Source organism: Cucurbita moschata, unplaced genomic scaffold, assembly GCF_002738365.1.
Source record: "Cucurbita moschata cultivar Rifu unplaced genomic scaffold, Cmos_1.0 Cmo_Scf00079, whole genome shotgun sequence".
Lineage (NCBI taxonomy): Eukaryota > Viridiplantae > Streptophyta > Magnoliopsida > Cucurbitales > Cucurbitaceae > Cucurbita > Cucurbita moschata.
In genome coordinates this window covers 225,938-242,941 of record NW_019268595.1, presented here as the reverse complement: position 1 = coordinate 242,941, position 17,004 = coordinate 225,938, and the positions used below count along the sequence as shown (strand labels likewise).

The 17,004-nt window shown below is 33.8% G+C and overlaps 1 long non-coding RNA gene across 1 annotated transcript; it reads right to left on the bottom strand.

Annotated features, from left to right (window-relative positions):
• Positions 1-1,436: 1,436 nt before the first annotated feature.
• On the bottom strand, positions 1,437-10,757 carry LOC111438649. The gene is made up of 3 exons (XR_002709711.1): positions 10,495-10,757; positions 6,850-6,856; positions 1,437-1,447 (listed from the first exon to the last, which is right to left on the bottom strand). It is a non-coding gene; the product is annotated as an uncharacterized LOC111438649 (long non-coding RNA).
• Positions 10,758-17,004: the final 6,247 nt, after the last annotated feature.

Here is a 17,004-nt window from a genome sequence, read left to right as displayed (position 1 = left end):
CATACGTCATCATAAATCATCATACATCGTCATACATCATAAAATATTTCTAGCTTATCCTATAGTAAGGCCAATTAATTGGTTGGTCTTAGCCAACATTCTCCCTTATTATTATACGTTAGCACTCGTTCCTCTAAAGCTTTTCCAAATGTCATTAGGGTTCATTTTCTATTACACCGTTCGTCACCTTTCGTTAGTATTTATCAATCCAACTAACACATGAAATACGTCACTAAAACGGCGTTAATTACCTTAACCGGGGCTGAAAATAGGTTCGAGAGGGTTGCAATAGTAAAAATAGGGTACCCAAGCCAAATAAGTCGAAAAGCCATCGGGAGCAGCAGAGCGAGCCACGTCACGCAGTAGCGTCGGATCGAAGCGCGGGTCGCAGTCCAGTTCGGGTCGTGGTCCGGGTCACGGGCTGCGGAGGCTACTGGGCCAAGACTACAGTTGGGCCTCGGCTTATTGGCTGGACCGAAAGTTTTTTTTTTTGGGTTGCAGGCCGGCTCGATTAGACCGTGGGTCTGGTCTCGAGTTGGTTCAACTGAACCGTAACTTCTGGGCTGGTCTGAGGTTTGGGCCGCTGTAGTTTGGCTGGGCCGAAGACAGAGGCTGAGGAAAGAATGGGCTGACCCTCTCAGGTTCTGGGTTCGGGTTCACCCGGATCCGTGGGTCTCGTCTTCCGTACCCGACTTCGGCCGATTTTCTGGCGAGCTTTCTCTCTCTCCTTCCCGCGGCGTTTTCGGTGCCGATTTCGGTCCTCTCTCTTCCTCTTCCACTTTATTTGTCGTCCTTCTTTCTTTTTTGGAAGTCTTGCGGCCTAAAGGTTCCTAAAATCATAGATCTATGAACGATTAGGGAAAACCCAATTTTTTGACCTCGATTACCGACGACGGCGTTTACGAAGAAGCACATAACACACCTTGAATTATCGTGCTTTCGTTAGGGACCCTTCTCGTGGTGGTAACAGGTCGTTTGGTGTCGGTTTGAGGGTTCGTCGGAGAAACTGGACATTCGCCGATTTTTTTTTCGAAATCTCTCTCTCTCGTAGTTTCTGTCTTTTCTCTCTTTGCAGGTATCCTGATGGTGCTGGGTGTCGTGGGCCGAGGGCAGGGCATGTTGTGGCCGTCGTTTTGCGTGGGTTTCGCGAAACTCGGCGGTCGCCGGAAAACTCGCTGGTTTTCCGGCGATTGAGTTTTTGTTTTTTTTTTGTTTTTTTTCCTCGTTTTCTCGTTTTCCTTTTTATTTATATATTTATTTATTATTGTATATATTTTTTTTTCTTTCTTTCTCGGGTCGTTACACACGGCCAAAAATCGCATTAGAAAACAAAATCGAGAAACCGTCCTCCTTCGGTAAGAAACTGAATTTTTCTCGGTTTTCAACTTGATTTATTAAGCGTTGTGAGTATCAAAAAAATGCAATAAAATATATCTGGATAGGTGGACTTCGAGATCTTGAATTCTTGTGAAGGAATCGATTTAATTCAAGTTACGGTTTGGGAGATAGAAAAATCCAAAATAAATAAGTTGATATAGAATTTGACCAGAATCTAGAAAATCGCAGAAATGAGAGGACGAAGACAAACGTCGGATGGACGCGTGTTAGGAAGGGAGAGAGCCGCGAGTCACCGAGAAAATTGGACACGTGTCAGGCATGGAATGGCAGAGGAAAATCACGAAAAATACTGCGTAAGGTGTGGTTTGAAGATCGGCACCCGCTATCAGACCCGTGAACCCGCGTGCGACCCGAACCATCCCGATTCGAACGCACGCCGTGACTCTCAGTGGAACAGTAATCCCTCGCCACGTGGCGACAAACCAGCGCACGACTCCATCCCTCCGCGCGTCCGTACGCGCGCGTGTCTGTGCGTGTGGGGCGCGTGAACCAACGCGTGAGATCTATTTTTTATCCATATTGGACTTCCGTTCGACTATTTTCATCCGGGTTTTGATATTGATCTGAGTCTAACTTGACTTAAGACGTGTCAGCAAACATTCAAGAGTTTTAGAGCTCTTAGTTAGCCGTAGAGTAAGCTTCGAAGGGCATGCTTCATTCGGTAAGTAACCGCACGAATTTAGGAAGTAATACGTGTAAGGTGCACTTGGTTTTGCATGCATGCTAAAGCAAATTATCCCTAGGTGGCTAAATCTAATGATTCTCTATACTTATAAAGTTAAATATATATCTATTGGACTTACTGCCTTTATGAGATTTCGTACTCAATGTTTATATGCTTGCTGGACTATCTTTCTACTGCTTTTATCTATTCATACTATGTTGGTGGACTGGAGGATTTGTGTATCTGCGCTACGGGAGTTGATGGAAGATATCTCCCCGTTGAGCTTGTATGGTTGTATGTGTTGTTAATAATACATAAACTTCTGTTGAATGATTGTGTGAACTTAAGATATGATTGATAAGTTGTAGTGTTGTGATATGCCTAGGGTGAACTCTTGCAGGGATTGAGTTGGGTTTAGTTAGGGGACCCTCCTGATGTTACAGTCTATGGTGTCGTGAGCGACGCTTAGAGGGAGAGACCCTTTAACCCTGGATTGTTATGGACTTGAAAGTCTTGATTGAATGAATATGGAAGCCAGGTCCTCTAACTCAATAGTTTTAACTACCCTTGAGATATAGAGAACCACATTAGGCCCCCGAAGTGTAGAGAGATAACTTCTTAGTTGACAGTATCTGGTATAGCGTTCGAGTATGCTCCGCTTCCCTTCCTACTCCGGTGTGGTACAGTTGAGCTAGGCGAGACGCCAGTTAGGGAGATGTTACCCTCCCCTTCCTACTCCAGTGTGTTACTATTAAGCTAGGCGAGACGCCAATTAGGGAGATGTTACTCTTCCCTTCCTACTTCTGTGTGGTACCGTTGAGCTAGGCGAGACGTCAATTAGGGAGGTATTACTCTTCCCTTCCTACTCCGGTGTGGTACTGTTGAGCTTGGCAAGACGCCTGTTAGGGAAGTGTTACTCAGTGGTAGATCGACTACTCTGCATGGGGATCCATCTCATGGTAAGATGTTGATCACGCGAGTGGGTCAAGGTCGCTTGCATGATGGGTCCGTCGTGTGGAAGGATGTTGACCATGCAGTGACTAATTCTAGCTGGGTTGTACGAGTGATACAGGTAGATATGAGGGAGCACCTCATCCTTAAACGTTGAATACCACTTTAAAAGTTAAGTCCTTCCGCCCTGAACTATGTACTGAGAGTACTGAGACTCTAGGGTCTAGAGTATAGTTGGTGGTTCTCTCCTTAACTTGGATGCGTTTAAGAGCCTACAAGTAGGTTGCTTACTGAGTATATTTTTATACTCACCCCGTTTCCCCTTCTTTTTCTCAGGTACCAGTTGAGGTGGGGAGGTGTTCAAGAGCTGCACTATCACATAGAGGTGTCGTTCCGGAGCGTCAGTCCCTTGTCGGTCTTTTAGAATCTTTTGTATTTTTCTTTCATAATTGTATTTCCCCTTGTAATATTTGACTTTAATTTTGTATTTAATTTTGGTGTCGTTGACTCATTTTTCTTGATTTAAATTTTATCAGATTTTCATCCCCTATTTGATTTCTTTTAAATTTTTATTTGTTTTCGATTTCATCTTTTTAGTCACAATTCGGTTTTTCGAAGCCTTGAAAATCGGGTCGTGATAGATAAATCTATCCTATTTAATATTTTTCTATCGATAATTCCTTTTGGTATTCATTTTTAAAAGTCTATACTAGTACAATATAAAAATGGTATATTAGTTATATAGGAAAGTAAAATTAAAATTAGGTCAGAATATAGCAGAAATTGTAATTTATGTACTGTCCTATTTAAAAATATGCAAGTTTTTTTACCCATTAAATTTTGGAAGAAAAGTTAGAGTCTCACTAATTAACATGTATTATATCATTTGAAGATGTTCAAAGTCGCATGAATTTGGTAGAAACTTTCATATTTATGCCAATGTTTTTTCATATTTATGTCACGACTTGATTTTCGAAGCTTCGAAAGTCGGATCGTGACCCAAAAGATGAAATTGAAAACAAACAAAAAGAAAGGAAAAGGAAAGAAAAGTAAAGTAAGAGATAAAAATACCATTTAATTAAAACAAAAGAGAGAAAAGTTTTGTTTCAAATTATTAGAAAATAATTACAAATATAAAATGATTATTAGATTATATAACGTTAATCAATAATGTAGAAATTAAAATTATATCTTCGTGGGTAGGGTAGCTTTTGACTAAAAGGTAAAGAAATCTTATTATAAAAGTTTTAGATTAAAAAGATTCTAAAACTAAATTATTTTTTCACGCCAAGTCTCTCGTCATAAAGGTGGTTCATCTCATTAGATATAAAATAGAACATTAGAGACCTCAATGTAATACTTCTTTAGAGACCTCAATTAAACTTGCTACTATCACGAGGCCTCATAATCAATTTAAAGGAGGGCTTTCAGGAGATGTTGCTGGATTTGGGCCAGTTGGGACACGCCTCTTCGTGCCTAGACCCAATGGAGGCGTTTCGGGAGATGTTGCTGGATTTGGCCCAGTTGGGACACGCTTCTTCGTGCCTAGACCCAATGGAGGCGTTTCGGGAGATGTTGCTGGATTTGGGCCCGTTGGTACACGCCTCTTAGTGCCAAGACCCAATGGTGGCATTTCGGGAGATGTTGCTGGATTTGGTCCAGTTGGGACATGCCTTTTGGTGCCTAAACTTGAGGGACGGCTTTCAGGAGATGTTGCTGGATTCGGGCCAGTTGGGACACGCCTCTTTTTGCCTAGACCCAATGGAGGCGTTTCGGGAGATGTTGCTGGATTTGGTCCAGTTGGGACACGCCTGTTAGTGCCTAGACCCAATGGTGGCGCTTCGGGAGATGTTGCTGGATTTGGTCCGGTTGGGACACGCCTTTTGGTGCCTAAACTTGAGGGGGGGCTTTCAGGAGATGTTGCTGGATTTGGTCCGGTTGGTACTAGTCTTTTGAGACCCAAAGAAAGCACATTGCCACCCTCATCCCACTTTGCCTCGAGACCATTAAGATTGGACAAAATAGCAACTGGAGAAATCAACAAGAAGGTAGAAACCATATTGACATTTTTAAGCAAGCCCATTTTGTCTTCACACAAGTATTCTAACTATGAAATCACAACTTTATATAAACTCCAGCGAACAACTAATTTAGAAATGTAGTAATAGCGGTTGGTAAATATATTTCCATCCTTAAACAATTTACTGTCTATAATGATATTTTTTTGTTGGATGAGCTTTTTACTATCTATAATGATATTTTTTTTGGATGAGTTTTCAAAATTTATTGGTAACCAATAATTTTTGGAAACTAATTATGTCTCGTTAGAAATATATCTAATTATTCCATCTATTTTATTTTAGAAAAACTTCCATCTAATTTAGAATCTTGTTAAAAATATTTTCATATAATTTTAAATAGGCCAATGTTATTTTTTTTTTTTTTTAAGTCTCCATTTTTGCTTTAGTAATCCACAAATTTAGATACTCAATTATGTAGGAGCGGGTTAATTAACACCGGTCCCATATTTTTTTAAATTGATTTAAACGTGACTAATATTTAATAAGTTCGATGGAGAATGTGATGGTTAAAATTCTTGTATATCACATTGAATGCTTAGAAAATGCATGCTAAATAAATGTATATTAAAACAATTTTTAAATTATGCAATTTTATAAAATAAATTATTATTATTATTATTTTTATCAAATAGTTAGGGTTAAATTATCAAATATTAATCATATTTAAATAGATGAACATACAAGACTATTTATTTGATGCGGGGTGATAACAAAATTAAGAAAACCACTCATCTATCATCAAACCTCTCAAAATGATAAATGTGTCTATTTTTTTTTTATCCTCGTTTATCACTAGTAAATGTAATTGATATGTTTATAATCTTTTTATCTTATCAATGGACTAAAAGTGATAAATGTATCGTATTTAATTTTATTTCTATTGTTTTCATATTCATTTTTAAAAGTCCGTAATGATACAATATAAAAGTGGTCTATTAGTTGTAACAACCCTAAAGTTCTACATATTCAGAGTCTTTACTAATGTCTCAAACTCATTTCTCATGCGGAAATATAACTCTTAAAAGAAAATGTCATCTATAGTATAAATATTGAAAATATTAAAAACATTTTCTTCTCTAAAAATCACAGTCATGGTCTTACGTGTTTAAATACAAAATACTAAAATTTAGAGAAAATAAAAATAAATACAAAATAATTTAAAACAATGAAATGCAAAACAACTGTTCTAACCTAAAATATGCTTATGAACATACGACATGCATGTGGTCTCTCTAAATTCTATCATAATGTATTTCTTGACACAACCCTCTAGTCTCATCTTTTTGTTACATTAAATTAAGTAACACATGATCGTGGATATTTATATTAATATCCTTTTCATGCTCTTAAGGTTGTCCTAGGTCGACCTAATGACATGATGCAATATAACACATATCATCATATAGCATGCTAAATATAGAAAACATCATCATATTGAACAAAATATCATGCAAAAATCGTACTCATCATAAAGCCATCACGTGCATCACACATAATATGTACGTCATGCATCACGTATATATATATATATATATATATATCATGCATCATAACTCATACATCATCATATATTAGTATACAGCATCATACGACGCCGCTCATACAACATCATAACTCATACATCATCATATACTAGTATACGACATCATATGATACCGTTCATACATCATCATAACTCATATATTATCATAGCTCATAAATCATAAATTGTAACTCATACAATTTCTAGCCTATCCTATAGTAAGACCGCTTAACTTATTAGCTTAAGTTGTTGTCACTAATTTACAGTTCGATTCTGTCCTTTGAAATCTAAGTCAACTTATGTAAGCTCATAACATCAGTTTGTCCTTCGAAATCCAAGTCAACCTATGTGAGCTCATGACGTCAGTTTCAAATTCGAACTTCTGTAACATTATTCCTCATATTTACAATGGTCCATGTATTAGATTTTATGCGAACATTAGAGTTTTTGTAGGAGTAAAATGTTGGAATATTATATTATTTATATTATTCTATTTTTATTAAAAGTTTCATTTTCTATAGTTACTAATTATTGGAGTTGGTAAAAGAAATAAATAGATATAAATAGATATTTTTAACTTAGGGTACTTTCTTGTAATTCAATTTTCTTGCAATTCAATTTTGTTTTATCATTTAATTTTATTCACGGAAAGTTTTTATTTTCTATATTTTTATGTATGTATCATTTAATTCTATTTAATTCTATTCTCTAGACGTTGCATTTCTTTTTTCTCCTAATATTTATTTTTGTGTTTGTGTTTAGTTTTAGTTTTTAAATCACTGAATCTAATTTTGTTCCCACATTTTTTTTTTCTCCTATTTTTGTTAATCAATTCTTGTTTTTTTACCAATTTAATTCTATTCCCATATTTTTATTGGCCTATTATTAATCAATTCTGTTTTCAAAATCGATTTCTAATAATGTTTCTATGCATGTCTAGGATATGATAATTTCTAACTTAATCTAAGTAATTGCAACAGAATTTGGAAACATACATAATTGCAATAGGTACGATATAGAATTACAACAGAATTGGGGAAGATATTGGCGTGATTTCCTAAGAACATAATTAAAATAAAATAACAGAAAATTTCATACTTTTATTGGCCTATTTGTGTGAATGAATTCTAAATCTTTTGGTATATGTTTGACATTGTTGCAAGAAATTAGGGAAGATAGAATTAAAAAAAATCTCAACTATAATTTCTAGGAAAAATTTAAGCTATAATGGTTTGATTTCTTAAAAATAGAATTAAAATAAATATTTCCTAAAAACAAAATTAAAATAAATATTTTCTAAAAATAGAATTAAAATAAAATAAAATAAAATATTTAATTCTATTCCCATGTTTTTATTTGTCTATTTTATTAATCATTTTCTAAATCTTACCATATTTTTATTGGTCAAACCATTTTGTTTACCTTCTAGACCTAACAAATAAAACTAAGGGTGATTTTTTAAAATAAAACTAAAATAAAATTACCTAAACTATAATTATGTGATTTCCTACCAATAGAATTAAAATAAAATTTCTTAAAAACACATATTTAAAATAAAAGATTTTTGTTTTTGAAATTCTATTCCCATATTTTTATTCGACTATGTTTTATTAATCAATTCTGTTTTCTAAATCTTACTCTGCCCTATTTTTCGAAATCTTCTCCTCTTTCTTTATCTATGTATCTCTTTTCTTTTCTTCTATTTCTTACCTCTATATTTCATTTTTTTTATTTGATTAGCATTCTAGCCAAATTATTGTAATGGAGTTAGAGGAAGATCTAAACTATAATTGCTGTGATTTCTGAAAATAAAATTAAAATAAAAGAAAAGAAAAAATCTAATATATACCTTAAACAAAAAAAAAACTAATATAGCTTAACAATCTGACATTTCTTTAGATATGCTTCTATCATAAAATGTCTTTCTTCCCCCAGACATTTATGTTTGTTTTTTTGTTTCTTTTCTGCAGAACCTGATATACTAGCGTCACCATGAGTTGGTTGTGAGATAGTTTGGAAAAGGGATGAGACCTTAGTGGAGAGAAGTGTGAGGAGAGGTTTTTTTTTAACCTTTTTTTTCTCTTCCTTTATTTATTTGGGCTTTACATTAGTTATATATGTGCTCTCCTATTTAAAAATATGCAAACTTTTTACTCATTCATTTTTTTTATTTGGATAAAAGTTGATAAGATAAGGAATCAACTACAAGGGGATAAGATTCGAATTACCCTATTGATCGAATATCTCAAGGCAAGAACATTGTTTGAAATTCGAATCACTCCACAAGCAAGATCGATCATGTCTAGCTTGAATGATTCTTGTTGATCAAATATCTCAACGCAAGAACACTTGATTGAGATTCGAATCACTCCACAAGCAATATTGATCATGTCGAGCTTGAATGATTCTACATGCAGAACTTAGCCATTGGCCAAAGAAGAGCACAAATGCTTCTTTTACAAATACAACATACATGTATTTATATAGCCTCAAAATGAAACTACTTAAGACATTCCAAGAGTTCTAACATTCATACTTAATGGCCTTAAAATACAATAATAAAATACAATAACTCTAAATTGTAACCCACCAAAAATTTATAACCATCAAACTTTATTTCTCTTCAATTTATAACCATCAAACTTCATTCCTCTTCGATGTGGCATGAATTGAAACATCTTTTGATAATTTTGACAACATTTTCTTCCCATCTTCATTGAAGTATATTGTATGATTGATGTCTCTTGGTTCATATCAAAAGTTTTTTTTTTTTTAGAAAAGCTAAAGTCTCACCAATTAAGTTTCATATTTATGTCTATAGTTGTTAAATTATAAATGTTAATCAATGAGGTAGAAATTGAAATTATATGTTCATGGGCAATGAAGATTTTGAAAATAAGATAAAGAAATATTATTATCATAGTTTTAGAATAAAAAATTTTTAAGACTAAATTATTCTCTTTCACGCCCATTATTAGAGTCCCTCACCATAAAGTTGAATATCTCAGTAGATCGAAGATAGAAAATTAGAGACTTCATTGTAATACATTGTAGAGAACCTAATTAAGCTTGCTACTATTGGTAGGCATCATAATAAATTTAATGGATGGCTTTCAGGAGATGTTGTTGGATTTGGGCAATTTGGAATAAGCATCTTGGTGCCTAAACCCAATTAAGGGTTTTTGGGAGATTATGCTGGATTTGGCCCGGTTGGGACACGTCTCTTGGTTCCTAAACTTGAGGGAGGGCGCCTCTTGATGCCTAAACTTGAGGGAGGGCTTTCAGGAAATGTTGCTGGTTTTGGGCCATTTGGTACACACCTCTTAGGTGCCTAAACTTGAGGGAGAACTTTCAGGAGGTTTTGGGCCATTTGGTACACACCTCTTAGGTGCCTAAACTTGAGGGAGGACTTTCACGAGATGTTGTTGGTGTTGGGCCATTTGGTACACGCCTTTTGGTTCCTAAACTTGAGGAGGGCTTTTCAAGAGATGCCGCAGGTTTTGTCTCGTATTTCTCGAAAAAGCGATTCGATTGATGGGATTGAGATTGATATTCCAATCTTTCTTCTTCGAACGTATTGATTTGACCCCATAAGCGGGACCGCCACCCCATAGCATGTTGCCACCAGAAGCAGAACCCCATATTTCTTCTAGAGAATCTCCTAATTGTTCCAGAGCAACTAGAAAGAGTATTATATATTTTCTATATTCTAGAATATAGAAAATATATAATAAAATAAAAAATCAATAAAAACTTTTTCGTTTATTGGGGCGATGGGGATTCGTATTTTCCCCATCCCGAAAATGATAAAACAAAGATATGAAAAAGAAAGGTCAACTCGTGTATTTCTTTTGATTCTTTGAACAAGAAAAAAATACGGATCCATCCCCCGAAAGAACCGGACATGATAATTTTTCATCATCCGGCTCGAGCACAAATCAAACGAACCAACTGGATGCAGATAAAAAATCGCTATCTTATCCAAGCATATATAAAATAAATGATTGATTCAATGGAAAAAAAAATTTAGCAGATTCTGTTTTCCAGAGTTACAATTATCCATTGCACCGAATTCAGTTCTTACAGATAAATGCTCAATACCCAAGTAGGCTTACAAAGTTGATAATGTTCAAGTGCTTTCTGGGTCAATCCGAGTGATTGGATTTAGATCCTATTCCTGGTATGAAATGAGATATTCAAATGATTTATTTTTTATCGAATGACTATTCATCTATTGTATTTTGATGAAAATAGGGGCAAGAAAGCTCTATGGAAAAAAGATGGTTAAATTCGAGGTTGTCTAACGGGGAGTTAGAATACAGGTCTAGGCTAAGTAAATCAATCAATAGTCTTGGTCCTATTGAAAGTGAAGGATCAATTATCAATAATATGAATAAAAACATTCCTAGTCATAGTGACAATTCTAGTTACAGTACTGTTGATGATTTAGTCGGCATTCGGAATTTCGTATCTGATGACACTTTTTTAGTTAGGGATAGTAATAGCAGCAGTTATTCCATATATTTGGATAGTGAAATGGTCATTTGGTACACGCCTCTACTAAGAGATGTAGTGCCTTTGGGTCATTTGGTACACCCTCTACTAAGAGATGTAGTGCCTAGAGGCAATGTAGGTGTTACAGGAGATGTTGTTGAATTTGGTCCGTTTGGGACACTTCTCTTGGTGCCTAAATTTGGGGGAGGGCTTTCAAGAGATGTTGTCCTCTCGGAACACTTCTCTTGGTGCCTAAATTTGTGGGGAGGGCTTTTTGGAGACGTTGCTGGATTAGGTCCAGTTGGGACACGCCTCTTAGCTCCTAGACCCAATGGAGGTGTTTCGGGAGTTGTTGCTGGATTAGATCCAATTGGGACACGCCTCTTGGTGCCTAAACTTGAGGGAAGGATTTTAGGAGATGTTGCTGTATTTGGGCCAGTTGGCACAGGTCTCTTAGTGCCCTGTGCCTAGACCCAATTGAGGTGTTTCAAGAGGTGTTGCTGGATATGGGCCAATTGGCACACGTCTCTTAGTGCCTAGACCCAATGGAGGCGTGTAAAGAGATGTTGTTGGATTTAGTCTAGTTGGGACATGCCTTAAATCCTAAGAAAGCACATTGCCACTCCACTTGCCTCGAGACCATTGAGATGAGACAAAATAGCAACAAAAGAGATCAACAAGAGGACATAAATCATATTGAATTTTTAAGCAAACCCATTTTATCCTCACACAAATAATCTATCTCTTAATATTCTACCTCTAAATCTCACCTCTATATAAACTCGGGTGAACAATTAATTTAGAAATTTAGTAATAAATTATATTTTTTGATTGAATTTTTCCAATTTATTGGTAACAAATGATTTTGGAAAAAAAAAAAAAATCTAACGTCTATTTTATTTTAGAAAAATTTCATTTAATTTTAATTTTAATTCTAGAATGAAAATATTTCCATTTAATTTGAAAATCTAGTTATAATGATACTTCATCCAATTCTCTATCCTTACCCCTCAATTCCCCAAATATCTTTCCCTAACTTGTAAAAGTTAAATGTATTTATGAAATTTTTATGAAAATTTAAAGGTATTTATTTTAAAATAAAATATTAACAATTTCTATCCCTAACTAATTATAAGAATTTTTTTTTTAATTTAACCATTTTTAAATTTAATGGTATTATTGAAACTTTAGAGTTTTTTTTTTTTTTAATTTAAATTTCTTTGTTTTTTTTTTAACTATATTTTTAAAAACAAATTTAGTATTTACTATTTGAAAATGTGCATTATTCCTATAAATTTTTTGAGATTAGGGGTCTTCATACCATCTTCATAATCACCAAACATAAAAAAAAACAAAAAAAAAACAAAAAAGAATCTTTTAGGGTTATCTCTGCTATTCATTTTTCCACTTTTCTTTCATCCATTTCATGCCATTGCTGACTCATCACCGGACCTCAAGCATTCCCATAGATCTCTATCTGCCTTCCTTTTCACTTCTCTACCCCCTCCAGCAGCGTTCCTCTCCACCTCTCCGCCACCTCCTGCGCGAAGCTTCTTTAAATCTCCACCTCCGGCGGCATTTCTCTTCCCCTCTCTGCCACCTCCTACACAAAGCTTCTTTAAATCTCCACCTCCGCCGTCGTTTCTCTTCCCCTCTCTGCCACCCCCGACAACGTTTCTCTTCCCCTCTCCGCCACCTCCACTGCAGCCAATGGAGTGATGTGAAGACGGTACAGAAGATTAACCACGCCAGAGAAGATAAGTTGATTGGCGAGAGAGAGGTTCTCAATAAGAGATGAACACTTTTAATTCAAGCCCTTTAATGTAACAGGGAAATCTTATGATCAGTACTCTTGTTTTAAAAATAAGTTTATCATTATTATTATTTTAAAATTACAACCATTTTGAAGTTTTTATTATTATTATTATTATTATTATTTTGTACAATTTGGATTTAATTAAATTTTAAAAAATAAAAGGAGAATTTTAAGTTCAAAATTCACTTTTACTTTATTTTATTACAATACCTCCTCAGACAACATAATGATCACCACAACAAAAAATAAAGAAAGAGAGAGAAAAGTTTATTAGATCTTCCATCTCTTTTATTCTATTTCAATTATTTAGATTTAGAAAATCATGATCAACAACATTAAAATGGTAAAAAAAAAAAAGAATCTATTAAAATTGGGTAAAGATAATCCGTAAGATCATTAAAAGCAGAGAAAAAGTGAAAAAAAAAAAATAGATTAAAATTATTCAAAGATAATTGCAAAAGAATTAAAAGTGAGATAAAAAAAAAAAGATTGCTCAATTAAAATTAGATAAAGATAATTATTAATAGAATTAAAAGAAAAATTAGTAGAGTAAAATTAACAAATTTTTATATATACTGCCAAACACAACCTACTTCTCCGAATAAGAATTATAGAGGATAAACCATGGAAAAAGAATTGAATTTTGAAATATGGGACGACTAGGAAGCAGATAATACTCCAACATTAAATAAATTCATCAAATTCTTTTATATGACCGTAGCTTATATCTAAAAATAAATTCATCAAATTCTTTTATATAACAGTAGCTTGTATCTTCTAGAAAAATGGTTAACTCTTTTACATGAAAGTTCGAACTTGAAACTGACGTCATGAGCACACATAGATTAACTTGGATTTCAAAAGACAGAATCAAACGTTCATTAACGATAAATTCATGACAACAACTTAAGCTAATCAGGTAAGTGGTCTTTCGATCGGCTAGATCGGAAGACTTGTGGAGAGAAGTGTGGGGAGAGGTGACATGGTTGGGAGAGAGTTTGGAAAATGGATGAGACATTAGTGGAGAGATCAACAAAAAGGACATAAACCATATTGACATTTTTATGCAAACCTATTTGAAGTAACACAGATATTACCTCTAAATCTCACATCTCTAATTTAGAAATACAGTAATAAATGATTTTTTTTTTTTTTTTGAATTTTCCTAATTTATTGGTAAAAAATGATTTATAGAAACTAATTATGCTCTATAAAAGAAAAAATATAACAATTTCAATCTCTTTTATTTTAGAACTTCATCTCATTTTAATTTTAATTCTAAAATGAAAATATTTCTATTTAACTTAAAATTAGTTAAGGTGAAACTTCATCAAACTCTCCATCTTTACCATTCTTTACCATTCCTTCCCCAAATATCTCTCCCCATTACTAAATTATATTGAAATTTGTAAAAGTTAAATGTATGTATGAAACTTTTATAAAAATTTAAAGGTACTTTTTTTAAAAAAAAATATTAACTATTTCTATCCCTAATTAATTATAAGACTATTTTTTAATTTTTTTAAAAAATTTAACTATGGGAAGTTTAATTGTATTATTGAAACTTAGAGTATTTTTTAATTTAAATTTTTTTGTTTTTTTATTACTATCCTTTTAAAAGACAAATTTAGTATTCACTCTTTGAAAATGTGCATTATTCCTATAAATTTTTTGAGATTGGCCGTGGATTTTCATAATTACTAAACATATAAAAAAAAAAAACAAAAAAACAAAAAATGAATCTTTTAGGTTCTCTACTATTCATTTTTTCACTTTTCTCTCATCCATTTCTTGCCATTGTTGACTCATCGCCGGACCTGAAGCATTCTCGTAGATCTCTATCTGTCTTCCTCTTCACTTCTCCGCCCCCTCCAGTGGCGTTCCTCTTCACCTCTCCACCACCACCTACGCGAAGCTTCTTTAAATCTCCACCCCCGGCAGCATTTCTCTTCCCCTCTCCGCCACCTCCTACGCAAAGCTTCTTTAAATCTCTACTTCCGGCGTCGTTTCTCTTCCCCTCTCCGCCACCTTCGGCAGCATTTCTCTTCCCCTCTTGGCCACCACCTGCGCGAAGCTTCTTTAAATCTCCACCCCCGGCAGCATTTCTCTTCCCCTCTCCGCCACCTCCTACGCAAAGCTTCTTTAAATCTCCACCTCCGGCGTTGTTTCTCTTCCCCTCTCCACCACCCCCGGCGGCATTTCTCTTCCCCTCTTGGCCACCACCTGCGCGAAGCTTCTTTAAATCTCCACTCGCGGCAGCGTTTCTCTTCCCCTCTCCGCCACCTCCACTGCAGCCAATGGAGTGATGTGAAGACTGTACAGAAGATCAACCACGTCAGAGAAGAAAAGTTGATTGGGGAGAGAGATGTTCTCAAAAAGAGATGAACACTTTTAATTCATGCCCTTTAATAATGTAACAAGAAAATTTTATGAACACTACTTTTGTTTTAAAAATAGGTTTATCATTATATAAATACAACTTTATTTCACGTTTAAAAAAATATTCATAAATTTTCAAAAATAGTATTAATATTTCTAATTTATTGAAGATACAAGAGAACTTCTATATTAATATTTGAATGAAAAAATATTAGAGATTTAAAATTTAAACAAATTTTTTTTTTTTTTTTACAATTTCGATCGAATTAAAAGTTAAAAAATAAAAACGAGAATTTTGAATTCAAAATTCACTTTTATTTTATTTTATTACAACACCTTCTCCAACAACATAATGATCACCACAAGAAAAAAAAGAAAGAGAGAGAGAAAAGTTTATTAGATCTTCCAATCTCTTCTATTCTATTTCAATTATTTAAATTTTTACCATCATTTTAGAAAATTATGATCAAAAACTTTAAAATGGTAAAAAAAAAAAATAGAAGTTTGTTCAATTAAAATTAGCTAAAGATAATTATTAAAAGAATTAAAAGAAAAATTAGTGGAGTAAAATTGATAATTTTTTTTTATGTATACTGCCAAACACAACTTCTAAGAATAAGAATCATAGAAGATAAATCATGGAAAAAGAATTGAATTTTTAAATATGGAACCTAGAAAACAGATAATACTCAAACATAAAATAAATTCATCAAATTCTTTTATATGACAGTAGCTTATATCTTCTAGAAAAATGGTTAACTCTGTCTATAAACTTGTTACATGAAAGTTCGAACTTGAAACTAACGTCATGAGCACACATAAGTTAACTTGGATTTCAAAAGACAAAATCAAATTTTCATTAAGGATAAATTCATGACAACAACTTAAGCTAATCAAGTAAGTGGTCTTTCTATCGACTCGATCGGAAAACTTGTTTTATGTATGACGACACTCTTGGTAACTGGAAAATATTATATTCTTTTGCATTATATTAGTATGAAAATACAAACACAATCATCCAAATATTTGAAATCTTCCAACATTTTAACATCATCAAACTCACGATTGGGTGATTTGCTCGTAGGAACCATTGCGTCTTCACTATCAACCATGAACGAGCTCACCTAACAGGTTGCAACATTCCATAATTTCAGTGTAATTGTTGAAGGAAAAATGTTTCCAACCCCGTCTAAATATGCAGTTTATTTTATTGTTCTCCATCCATTTCTTATCTGGTCTGTGATAATTTTAGCATAAAAATGGGGTAGTCGTATCTTCTAAACTTGGATGATAAGAATTGTAGCAAGGTTTCATATTGTCATCGTCAAAGTTCTTTTAGAGGAAATTGATAAGTTAGGGAAAAAAAACTTTCGGGATTCATGTTGTCTCACCAACAATGAATTGTCGTTCTCATCTTTAGGAAGTGACTGTAAATGACTTGGGCGATTAATGTGAGTTCGATGGATTCAACCAATGATGGAATTTGGAGAAGTTGTTGGGGATTGAAACTGGTCGCTTCAACTTCCACCGACAGAGTATTGATAGAGCTTCGACCATAAAGAGCTTCCATATTAAAAAAAAGTGATCAAAAAAATTATTTCATAAAATAATAATAATAATAATAATAATAGATGGAATCTTATTGCTTCCCAATTAAAATTAAGATTTAACATGATATAATGCAAAATAATATAATATA